This window comes from Aphelocoma coerulescens, chromosome 2 (genome assembly GCF_041296385.1).
Source record: "Aphelocoma coerulescens isolate FSJ_1873_10779 chromosome 2, UR_Acoe_1.0, whole genome shotgun sequence".
NCBI lineage: Eukaryota > Metazoa > Chordata > Aves > Passeriformes > Corvidae > Aphelocoma > Aphelocoma coerulescens.
Genome location: NC_091015.1, coordinates 108,642,700 through 108,655,651, shown reverse-complemented (window position 1 = coordinate 108,655,651; position 12,952 = coordinate 108,642,700). Strand labels below are relative to the sequence as shown.

At 37.9% G+C, this 12,952-nt stretch overlaps 1 long non-coding RNA gene across 1 annotated transcript; it reads right to left on the bottom strand.

Annotated features, from left to right (window-relative positions):
* Positions 1-1,940: 1,940 nt before the first annotated feature.
* Positions 1,941-11,813, bottom strand: LOC138105857 (uncharacterized). The gene is made up of 3 exons (XR_011148743.1): positions 11,554-11,813; positions 5,828-6,073; positions 1,941-3,098 (listed from the first exon to the last, which is right to left on the bottom strand). It is a non-coding gene; the product is annotated as an uncharacterized lncRNA (long non-coding RNA).
* Positions 11,814-12,952: the final 1,139 nt, after the last annotated feature.

Below are 12,952 nucleotides of genomic sequence, written 5' to 3'. Positions count from 1 at the left end.
TAATATTATTTCTGTTCTATTGCTTAAAAAAATCCTCCCATACTTCTATGCATTTAAGAGAGCCTACTGAAAGCAAAGTGCAGTGGTATTTGTTTGTTTTTTTTTTTTTTGTTAGGACAGAAATTGCCTAGCTATCTGTAAGGACTCTAGGTCTGCAAGCATACAGAGAGTTGCTACTGAGAATATCACTGAAACTTAGGTGCTTCTGTATTTGCTCAACTAATTCTTCAGGTTAAAAACAAACAAATTTTTTCTTGCTGAAAAAATCTGGTGTTACAAGGCCTCTGTCAAGATGTGCATTGCAGCAACATTCAGCTGTCTGAATTATATTTGAAGCTCTGATCTCTGTGCTGATGAATATACTCTCTGTCAAAAATTGAGAATAGCAGTAGTGCTGTTCTCTTCTGTGATATCTTCATCCTGCCTGACAACTGTTTCTCTTCTCCTCCTCCTAGGCTAGGAGGAAAATAGATGCTGAGAAGAGGTTGGATTAATTCTGTTTCCATCAGGCTGAACGTGTTTGTTACTTCTTCCTTCCCTCTACATGTTATATTTTTCCACTAAATGCTGTTCTGCTTGCTTCTGTGTTTCCACTGACGCTGTCATTGCCTAGAAGAAATTTGGAAAACCCAGGTGAGCAGCAGGCCAGATATCCATTTATCACCTGTAGAGCTGCTGTGCATCTTATTCCTCACTCCTGGCATCCTATTTTGAAACCAAGCACAATTTAATTATTGTTAATTGAAATTACTTTGAGTATATTTCACACCAACATTTGCCTACTACTGTGTTGATTGAACTGTTGAGCTATAATTTGCATTTTTGGAGCTGGCTTTAGAAGGACAGCTCTATCTGTGTATGGTGGCAACTGAGTCTGTGTTTTCATATATGTTTAAAATTCAGACAACATTTTGGTGTGCTATAATAACACTTTAGAAACACATCTAATGTGATTACCTGGACACATGCCATGAAGCTGCCGTCAGCTCTCTATACCATGCAGCATTTTCTTCCTGTCTACCCAGACACACATATTTGGGTTTTGTCAAGGTATAGGCATCCACAGAGTATTACAGTTGGTGGGAAATAGCTGATTTTTCATAAATCATTTTCCCTGGAGTCGCCCCAAAAAAATATTCACAAGTCCTTGAAGACTGACCCAACATTAACCTGCAGAATGTGCACTGCTGCACCATTCTCATTTCTCTGCATCACTGTAGGAAAAAGCAGGCAAGTCAGATGTTGCCAAAACATAAGTGTTAAGAGGTAGGGTTTGATGGAAAAAAATTTGTAGCATTCTTCTCTTACACAGAGGCATGAACTCAGTGGAAAGGTGGGTAAGGGCAATAGCCTAAAATTGTGATACTTCTGATACGCTAGAAAAATGTCCACAGTTCACTGAAACTGTCAGGGAAGCTTAAAAAGAGACACTACAAGGAATGCTAGTTTAAGTCTTATCCTTCAAAAAATTCAGAAAGATTTCTTCTATTTAGAAATTTCACAGACTCTTGAAAGTGTACATTATACATTTGGAATAGGGAGAAAAAAACAACTAGGAAATCAAGAGTCATTTCTTTAAATATTTCCACCATCTTTTGGAATAAAAAAAAATAATATCTGTATCAAGAATAGTGTGGCCAGAAGGACTGGGAAAGGGATCATCGTCCTGCACTTGAAAATGGTGAGGTCATGCCTTGCGTGCTGCATTCAGTTTTGGGCCCCCCAATATACAAAGGACACTGATGTTTGGGAGTGGGTCCAGAGAAGGGCGACAAGGCTTGAGAAGGGTTCACATCTTATGAGGAACCATGAGGGAACTGTTATGACCCACCCCTGCAAAGGTGAGGGTAACCCAAGTTCTTGTTAATAGATCCCACAGCGCAAATTAGAGTGAAACAACAATGAATGATCAGTGTTTGTAAATATAGATATAGGCAGGTTTTATTTTAGAACAATTTAGTTGCGATGGAGGGCAGATATTTATCCATTTTAGTTATTATCTATGGTAATATACAGCACAAAAGCACAAAAGTATTACTTGAGTAAATGCATAAGGAAAAGATAAAGAAAAGAGTAGAAAGATACATAATCACCAGCCAGAGATCTCACAAGAAGACTTGATTGTTGCAAGTTAGTTGTCCGTTGGTTAAAGTGGTGGTCTTGATCTGTCAGGAGTGGGGAAAAGAACCCCCAAAACACAAAGTCTGATGGGTTAAAATACACTCAGGCTAGATGAGAACACCCTGAATGACTCCCCTGTGTGGGGACAAGTTTTACACGGTCTCTTGCAACACAGACTTTTGGACCACATGCAGTTTTCCAGTGGAAAGCTTCAGGAACGCATCTGGGCATCTCTGATGGTTTATGACACCTCCTTGGCTGCCTCTTACTGGCAGTTGAGCCAGTTATGCCACATCAGACCTTCCCTGGTGGGGCAGTTTTACAACTGAGAGAGTCATATAAGGGAGGGCAATTAGCCCTCCTAAAACCCCACCTTGCAGGATTTGCCTCTTTACTGACGCCAAAGTTCAGTTTTTAGCCTCCAGGTGGTGATAGGTCCCCCCCTCTCTCTTATGCAGACTAGCTATTACACACCCCAAAACTCACTTCCTCCCACAAGGGATGCAAGTCAAGTCTCAGCAAAGCCTCCTCAAATGGGCAAATGTTTTGAGTAATCATTAATAGTCCAGTCTCTCGCAGGAGCTGTTTTTTAGTCTAGAGAACAGGAAGCTCAGGGGGAACCTCATCGCTCTCTACAACCACCTGAGAGAAAGGAGGTTGTAGTGGGTGGGGGTCATGTCTTCTACTGTTCTTGCACTGAGAGGACCAGAGGAAATAGCCTTAGTTGAGATGGGATGTTCAGATTAGATATTACAAAAAAAAATTACTGGTAGGGTGCTCAGACATTGGAAGATGTTGCCCAGAGAGGTGGTGGAGTCACCATCCCTGGAGGTGTTCAAGAGGCATCTGGATCTGGTGCTGGATGATGCTTTAGTGATTTAGTGTTTCAGTGGTAGTGCTGAGTGGATAGTTGGACTGCATGATCTTGAAGACCTCTTCCAACCTTGGTGACTCTATGACTTCCTTATGCAAACATTCTTTCAGAAACAAAAGAACACATTTCAGTGTATAGAAATATCCTTTAGATACTGATGGAAATTTCTAGTGCCGAGTATCCATAATACTAATTTTTAGTTGATTCATATTCGAAAAAGGCTCAGGATCTATGAAAGACAACTCCCTTCTCCTGGCTTCAATACTTTTACTAAGTATTTTTTTAATATATATTTGAGGGAGAGAAAGAGGAAGAATTGTATTCTTGAGGAAAATAAGTGTACATAAAATTCTGCAAATCTACCACAACAAATTACATATCACGTTTTTAGACACATAGGACCCCATGCTTACGCAAGGAGAATTTTAAAGTCATCCTTGGGAGGAAAATACCAACTGTTAGCTTTTTTTCCTGACTTATTAATCAATTTAATCACAACATTTCATTATCCAAAAAAAAACCTTAGGCTAATTTCTCTCTTTAATGTGGCTTGGTGATTAGGAGACATGTCTGCTGGAGGTGGCAGTCAAGGTCTTCACATGCAAGCAAGTAATTTTTAAAATCTGCAGTCCATGGAATACCACAGATTTTATCATCATTTCTCAATTAAAAAATAGAAGAAACTTCACTGGGCTCAGATTTTTTTAAAGAGTTACAAAATTTTGCATGTATTCTTGGGGATAGGTCGTGACTTACGCAGTTAGGAATGACTTAGGTGAGAATTTTTCCTGTCAGTGCTGAATTGTGAATAAGAGAGTGCATAAATCATTATGCTTCTTTCTTGGTTCACCTAGGCAGCTCCACAGACAAGCACATGAAGTCCTGTGATGTGACGCTGTATCAGCATTTGAGGTACAATTCCCCAGCTTAGCCCATTCCAAGAAAATTATTAAGGGAGCTTTTCCAGTTGCCAGGACTGCAGTTTAATCTGGCCCTCATGTACATAATGAATAGGTAGATTAGTACTTGATCAATCACAGCCCTTCACTTTACTCTAAAAACTTCTTTTAATGGACTGGAATAAAAATATCTAGCAAACAATATTTGGCAGTCCTTTAAAATAAATGGTAAAATTTTATTCTGTATCATCCAATGCAATAACATAATTCAAAATAAAAAGTCCTTATTCATCTTTTTTTAATAAAAGATATTATATTGAGACATTTAACCACCATAAATCTACAAAGGGGATCTATGCCTTCAATTTTAGAATATACAGAAGTAATTAGCCTGACACGTCCAAAGTGGATTTCTTGAAAACCTAGGATGAATAATGAAGACAGCAAAGAAATTTGCCTTTTGGTTCCCATGTCTGCGCTGTGGAAGAATTTATGCATTTTTCTATATATGTAAAGAACTTCCATTAAAATTACTAAAAATCCCTAATTTGTCTAGTCATCCTCATTCAACTAAAATGACAAGGGAATCAACCTGTCAAATTTTTCCCCTTTCTTCTGCTTGTTCCCAGTATTTAATTTCATGACAAATGTAGAAACAGTAAGCTTAAAAAAGAAATTAAGCATCCAGGGTTTAATTCCTCATGCAAGTGCACAAATATCTAATACCCTTTTCTTTTGTTTTTTCCTATCATGCAGTTTTTGATCTCCAAAAACTTAGGTTTTGAGCTTGCATCCAGAACCTAAGCCTTAAGTTAATAATCTAAATCAAATTGTGAGTTCTAAGAAATAAAACCAAATCCTGTCTAAGTTATTCCCTCTTTTTCCAGAGACAGCCAGAACCTTCAGAGGGCATTTCATGGCACTGCGGTTTAGGTTTCTCACACTAGCAAAGTATTTTGGAGTGGGAGTGAGAAGAGGAAGCAGGATAAGATGCATTCTCCACTCTCCCTTCACACGTGCTGCCATATGGTACAGCTTTGTGCTGGTGTATGTAGATCTTTCATTCTTTGCTTTCTCCCATGGGCAGTCATCCATCATCCATCACTGCACCGTGTTTAGCATGCTGCCAGTACAGCCTGCACCTCTCCAGGGGCACGTTCTGCTTCAGTTATGCAAACCCCAATATCATTGCTGATTTCCTACAGCCCAGTATGTTTCCCTGTGCAATTTAGCTTCATTAGAGTTACTGTGCAGCATGCAGAAAAAGATCATTTCTCTTTTAAAGTGTCTCTGTGTAAAACATTACAAATTCAAATTAGGAGTTCATGGCTTAACAAGAGATAACCCTGGCTTTCTCAGTGTAAGGTCAGCAAAGATTTTCCTCTACTGGCAAAAAACATGGTCAGTGAAAAATTATTTTAGAAATTATATTATTGTTAAAAGGGCAATGCAAATGTTTTCAGCATGTGCAACAACCTTACCTTTAAATCCAAACACCAAACTGAAAAATAGGAAGTGTGCCAACATCAAAAGCAGTAGCTCAAAAGGTAATAAGATGAAAGCAGTGTGAAAACTCAGGGAGGCATTTTGAAAATTACATGTCTAGAATAACAATGCTAGTAATAATTATATAAATATTTCATATGCTAATAGCTCTGTATGTACTTACAAATCTATATAGTCACTTTTATGTGCTATATATATGTAATTAATCTCCCTTTGTAGGAGGTTTTAATATATTTATATACATATATACACACATATATATGTACTTTTATATATGCGCAAAAGCTTTATTTTATATATATCCAAGAGTTATTCGTTTGAAACTGTATGAATTTTGGACTTTTCTTTCACTAAAAATATCCAATAGGGCAGTGATAGGTGTGGCAAACAGGATATACTGATTAAAGTTAAGTACAGACTGACTGACCTTTTAGAGAAGCAGCAATGATTTGCATGTAGTAATCTCTGCTCTGTATTTTTTCCACCTCACTCTTCTTGCTCTCTTGTTAAATTAGTAAATCACATTGTGGCTGATACACCTAACAAGAGAGGTCGTTTAGCGAGGTGTGGACCAGCACATCCTGCTTGAACAGTATGTGATCTCTTCAAAATCCCTTTCTTTCCTCAGGGAAAGCAAAAGCTTCATCAGCTCTGCTGTGCCAAATGCATTCTCCTGCAAATGGTGCAAAAAAACAAAAACAAAATGAATGAATAGTGAAACAAACAAAATGAATAGTGAAAATCTTCACTCATAGAGACAAAGAGCCACCAAAGTTATACCTTGCTGCACCACAGTGGAAGCATAGACATCCATCTGCATGCCAGCCCTATGCAGGGATCACTGGCAGAGCTACAATAATGCTGAGGGCCAAGACATTGCACCACGTTTGGGAAGTACACTCTGTGAGGAGACAAACAGGAGGCGAAGGGCAAGGGAGGTCTGGGGTCACTGAGTCCACGATTGCTTTGCCCAGGGGCTGGAACCACAACATCAGAAATATCTCCAAGCTCCTCTGGGTGAGTGGACAGAAATCTGGAGCTGAGCCCTGTATCCAGATCTATCAGTGAAACAGGGCCAGTGAAAAATGTTTCATCTTCAAAACTGTTCTGGGAAATTAATATTAAAAATAGAATTCCACATTCACTTCTAGGTAACAGGGAAAATAAATACAGCTTGTTGTAAATACAGTCTCCGTGTCCCAATTTTTGTTGGTTTTTTTTCCTGTAAATTTTAGTGCAACTGCCTACTGCTGTCTTTAAAAGCTAACACTTAAAAGAAAAAACTTTTAGCTGGATCTCAGTCAGGCCTCTAGAATTAATACTCTTCTGACAAAAGAAAATGTGCTCCTAGTGCATGCAGTGAACTGCAGGGGAAAATATTCGTAGTTAGATGTCTAAGTGGCTAATCTGCTGCTGCTGACACATGATCAGACAGATACAGTGTCTAATACCTAGCAATTAAATTACATTGAAAATGAAACGAGGTTTGAAATTGAGTCCATCAAGACAAAGAACACTTTAAAATTTGAAGTTTCAAGTACTGGAAGACTGCTCTTAGGGTTTTCTAATCTAGTATCAATACTTAAAAAAAAAAAAAATCAATATTCTGTAGGCAGTGGGCAATCAGTAAACTAAGCACTCTATGGATTTAGTACTCATTCTACAGACATTGCAACATGTACACTGCTAGACAAAATACAATAATAATTCAGTGTCAATTGCAGAGTTTTTATTATAATGCTGCCTTATTCTGGAGCACACTTTTTGGTAACATTTTATGTGAATCATTAATTCTTACACCTAAAAATATGTATCTTTGAGCTATAAAAGATATGGCACATCCTCATTCTTTACAATCTACAAAAAACCCCCATCCTGATACTGATAATTTTGAAGCAGATATAAAGAATGACAGCACTAGTTGATTTCAGTAGCATGTAGTGCATTCTTCTATAAATCTATTTAATACAAGTCTGCCTCCTATAAAGCTATTTAATGCAAGCCTGCCTCATGCTGGTTTCCATTTCCACTGATGTTCTCTACAGCTCATCTGCTCTAAAAGAGCCAAATCTATTTTCAGGATATCCAGGGTAAATTGAAAGGATCAAATTACTCTTGCCTGTCACAGATCAGGCTCAGCTCTTAGTAGTTGCTCAGTTTCGGTAGGTAGCTTTTGACCCCCAACACCCACAGTGCCCATAAGCGCTGCTTAGCAAGGCACAAGCTGCTCTTCACGTGCTTTGTAATATCCACCAAAACATCCACAATAATAGCCATGAATAGAAAAGTGAGGATGTGCAATCAATGTACAGTTCTACATTATAAACCAATACTTTTAGTTTAAGTGTTTTCCTACATTTTCAAAGCAATCCGAGAAAGAAGTTATTAAGAACAAAACAAACCCGCAGTAGATTTTTGAGAAATTGGAGAGGACTTTTCCATTATGACAATTATATAACAATCCTTCAGCACAAATTATGAGGGGGTTTTTCATTTATTGTTATCAGCCTCAGATTCATGGCTTTTAATGGAATCATACTTGCCTACAACAATTATGGCTTTCTCTTTCTTTTCTACAATAGTCTTGCTTCATGACTCAAAAAAATCTCGTTGAGCCTCCCTCTTTATCCTAATATAAAAGGCAGAAGTGTTGGATGGATTCAGTAACAAATACTCAAAAAAGGTTGAATATTCAGGATCAGAATTAAAATGCAGACTCCTCTCTATCTGGGCAACACTGAAGTTGAGAATATAAACATTCTAGGGGTAGGAGAGCTTATGAGTCTTATTTACAGAAAACAATTATTAAACTTCTAAATATTAAACTTCTACATCATGTGAAGATGAGCCTTGATCTGGTAAGTTAATGAACAGGGGTTTCTACATGCCTGAAAAAGATGCCAGGGTATGATTTGCAGCCCCAGAACTCCAAGAAATGAGCAAATAAATGTGAATTTTTTTCAGTGAAACTGATCAGACGGACTGTAGAAATATCTGAAGAGGGAATTGCAGTTCCTTTGATGGTTTGCAAAAGGGATGGGAGAGAAATTTATAGGGTTTTTAAAGTGCTCTCAGGGTATTCCCATATTCTTCCACAGACATACTTTTTCTGTTATGTCCTAGTTGTACTAAGAAATGAAGTGTGGAGACTTCGTAGAGGCCTAAAATTTAAGGCTAGTTCCACTTCTCTTCCCCTTAATAGTCACAGTACTTTGTGATAATAGTTTGAGAACCAAGTAGTGTCAAAATCTTAACAATTTAGCAATGATAATATGAAAAATAACATATGAATTATATTACAAGTGCATATCTGTTCATTTACCCACAGTACAAAACATGAAATTTGGAAATTCTTGCTTGAAACCCTGTTCTTGTTCCAGGTCTACAATTTCTCTCAGCATACTTAGTAGGTGAAATACATGGACTGATCTTCTAAGATACCCAGATATCTACACGTGCAGCTGAGTATGTACAAGGACTTTTTTCCCCACTGTCTTTAGGCATGTAAATGCTGCATAATGTTCAAAACCCTCAGTAATGACCTTTGACAATGCAAATCTAGAAGATTACTTTGAACACAGGAACAAACATTTCCATCTTCTTAACCAATGACTGCTGAACAGACACATTCTGAGATGCAGAAGAAAAAAGTACCAATAAATGAAGAAATTAAGCAATTCAGATGAACTAGCTGAGTATTTCCTGTATAGCTCTACAGTCAAAAGATAAATACTAATTTTGTATGCAAGGTGTGTTTTCTTGATTGCATATCAAAAATATATCTGTACATTCAGATAGAAAAGAAATAGGCAGAAACTACATATCTTAACAATGTCATAAAATAGGTTGTTGCTATCCTAATGCATCTATACAGAAATAATTAATGTAATTTTAAGCAAATGGAAAAATATAAGAGACAAATGCAAGTTACGGCAGTACCATACTCCATTTTATACTGAGGTAATTGGTCCTGTTTTTTGGACTCCACAAATACATTGCCATGAGATGTAAGCTAGCTAGTTTTATATCATCTTGCTAGCACTATTCTGTATTGCACACACTTCTGTGGCTTCCATGAAGGCATACCTTCTCAAGCTTTGTTGTCAAAAAGACAAAAACTCAGTTTCATCTTTTCCTACATGGAGTGTGAGGGGTCTCCTGAAGGAAAGTACACGTATCTTTTTGTAGCGTCCACTGGGATCTGCAGTTCAAGTCCTGTCCTACATCCAGGCACTGTCCTTGTGCCAGCATATCATATACAGTCAGCTGCAACTTGTACTTCATACCAAGGACGTGACAGTAATTAATGGCGATTAAAAGTAATTAATGGTCTTAAAAGTTGCATGTTTGGCAACAACTGCGTATGACTCCTTAGCAGAGGTGCCTTTCTATAGTTCATCTCACACATAAACCATAATCCCAGACCTGAGAGCTATTGAAAATACTTTTATAGCTACTGTGATGTGATTGCAATTCCAGTCAGAGACTGTAATTTTTCCAGCAACTCTTCCACTCTGAAAACCTTTGGTAAGACAGACTTGTAGCTGCCTGGCTTGGATACTTCCCACAATTATTTTCTGTACCTGTCACTTGTAAACTCCAGGCTCTGTGACTCTATCCACGATTATATTTCCTGTCCTCCTTGGTACTACTCATCACTTCTCACAGCAAACCAGACCTTAAGACAAATCTTCTGCGTTTGTCACAGATCAATAATTAAGAATCTATCTCCCATCCACTGTCCTCTCAGTGTTCAGACAGATACTGGAACAGAAACAGGAGCACACAATTTCAGGTAGAATATATTTTCTGTACAAAATATAGAATATTTTCTGTTTCCCCTCACAATTTCAACCACAGCATTTTTACCTTAGCTTGCATAAATGCAAATTAGATTGCAGTTCATTATTTTATCTAACACTGAAAAAACAAGTCACAGAATTTGTCTCCATCAACCTTCTGCAACCTTGAATTTCAAAATACTGGAAAAATACGGGAAGAGGTTTTATTTTCATTCTTTGCCTCATGTTTACAAGGTATGATTTTGTATTTTTTATATAATGATGACCAATAGATATCCTTCTAAAAAAAAAAAAAATCCATTTCTCTGTTTTCTTCACACTCATTGACATCTTAGACGTACACATGCACACAGCAGATGCACACCTAAACATTTATGGACTTCTCTTTTCTCAGGCAGAAAATATTGAAGGAATGTAAAAACAATAATAAGGAAAAGTATATAAACACATCAAACATATAATGATAATTTCCTAGCCCCTGGATATTAGATGGACTTCCTGACTTGGAAGTAGAATTTTCTGACAAAATCAGAGAAGAAAATTTCATCCAAACCTGTGCAAATCAATGATTCTGGAACACAGTCAAATGTTTAACAAGAAACCATGAACGCACAGCTCTAAATTTTGATGATAGTTCAAGTCCTAACTACATAACCATAAAAAAGTACAAAACTTTAATAAGTTAAACAGGCATCCCAGACCAAAAAGATAAATTACATCCAAATTTGGAGGTTTGTTTAAACATTTGTATTCCTTCCAACGCGTCTCAATAATCAGAACAGGCTATTTTGAATAATTAGCAAAACAAGAATCAACCATTAGCATTGATAAAAATCATAATAACTCAAATCAAGTTAGTGAATTACAAAGTCAAGAAATAAAAGTGATAAGAGCATGCTTTCTGTTTGAATTAATTAGAGCTGTACCAGTTTATATCAGAATATTGCTCAGGAGTAACTCAGCCATATGTCTATCCCTAGAGAGACACTTACAGATTGTGACATATTTCAATAACTAAAGTGACTTGAGAAAAGTTCACAACACAGATATGCAATATCATCTTTAATCTGCTTTTAATTTACTTTACTCACAGAAGTGAGCTGGTGTGGAGACCAAAGTCATACTGAAATCAGTATAAAAACAGTGGAAGCATGACAAATAATTGTATCCTATTTTTAGCTCTTTGCCCTAGCAGCTCCTTCCTTTGCTGTGATTTGTTAAAGAGAACAAAATACTCATTAAGACAGATTTCAATTTGTTCTTTGCCTCTGCTGCAGGTCATCCTTTTGTTTTCCTTAGCTTGGTGCTGCCCACCTTACTCATCCCAGCTTGCACAGCAGTGGTGACTCACCCTTAATTTACTTTGGCCTTTAACGACACGTTGCAGCACGGGTGTTTTGTCTTTGATGAGCAGTAGAGTAATGCAGCTATGAGCTGCTTTCATCCCAGATGGAAGCACCATACTGTGGAAAAGGGCCGTTGCATCTAGGATATAACATCCTACTGAAGTTAGTTATAATTAAAGAAAGATTCTTTCTACTGGCAGAGCAGCTAGAAGCTTCACACTGTGCATTAGAAAGATGAATGCAGGGAGCTCATGTCTTCATTCAAAACTGTCATTAGAGGGATTTAAAGAAGTTATTAAAGCCTCTTCTTTTATCCCCAAAATCAAACACCTGTAACCTATGCTAACACTGCTAAGCTCCTGTAAAAGAGAACTTAGCCAACTCCCTTAGAGCCAATCAGGAGTAATCAAGAGTAATACCTGCCTCCTGAGTGACTGTACCTGTGGATATACTCAGAGCTTTTTACTGGCTAGCACTCAGTCTCACTGCCTCAGGAAGCCTGAGTCATCTAGAGGGACAGCACAAGCAACCTGGCACTTCAGCAAGAACGACAAAGGGTAGCTGCAAAGCTAATACCACCACTAGAAGCAAAGAGGGAGAAATACAGCTCTTGGCTTATGCTATAGTCCGGCTTTCAATAAGAGACAGACACACAGACTTTGTTCGCAGAAGGGGTGCAGAGCCAAAGAGGGCAGGCCTGCTCTGAGGTCCCTCTTTTATTCTGGAGAGAGGAAAGGGGAGAACTGGGGGCTCACCCGGGTTAACTGGCCAATCAGACACTGCTACAGCGTCTGAGTTACTTTCGGTTTGGCCCGCGCTTGGAACAAAGGAGTTCAGAGCACATGGCAGGGACAAGTCCTGGCTTGTTTGACCAGTCTCGGGGAGAGGGAAGGGCGACCTTGGAGCAAGCAGCAACGTGGACCCATAACCTGAATTTATACAGCATTTTTACTCACTATTGCCAAAGTGAATCCATTAAATTACATAATAAGATCAAGGGGAAAAATGGCAAGAACAGCAACAGAACAAGAGCCTGTTTTTCAAAACTATAACCATTCAAAATGAATGAGAAATGACGTTGCAAGATGACCTGGTCCACTCCATTAGAGCACAATATTTTTTTTTTTTTTTTACCTCTGCTCTGTACTTGCCATTTTCAAATAAGAAGCTTTTTGTTAAACTCATAATAGGAATAATGGTTTCAGTGAATAGTGCTCTTAAAAACCACTAGACTGAGGAGATCCGCTAGGTATGCCTATCTCCTTGACATATTTTGTGATCCCTAAAGTATCACCATAACTTGCACTACAGAAACAGAAAAATACTAAACTACTATGCTGCTACATTATTGTAATACAAAATGGGAGACTGTTCCCAGGCCTCTCATATGACTATATTTATGCC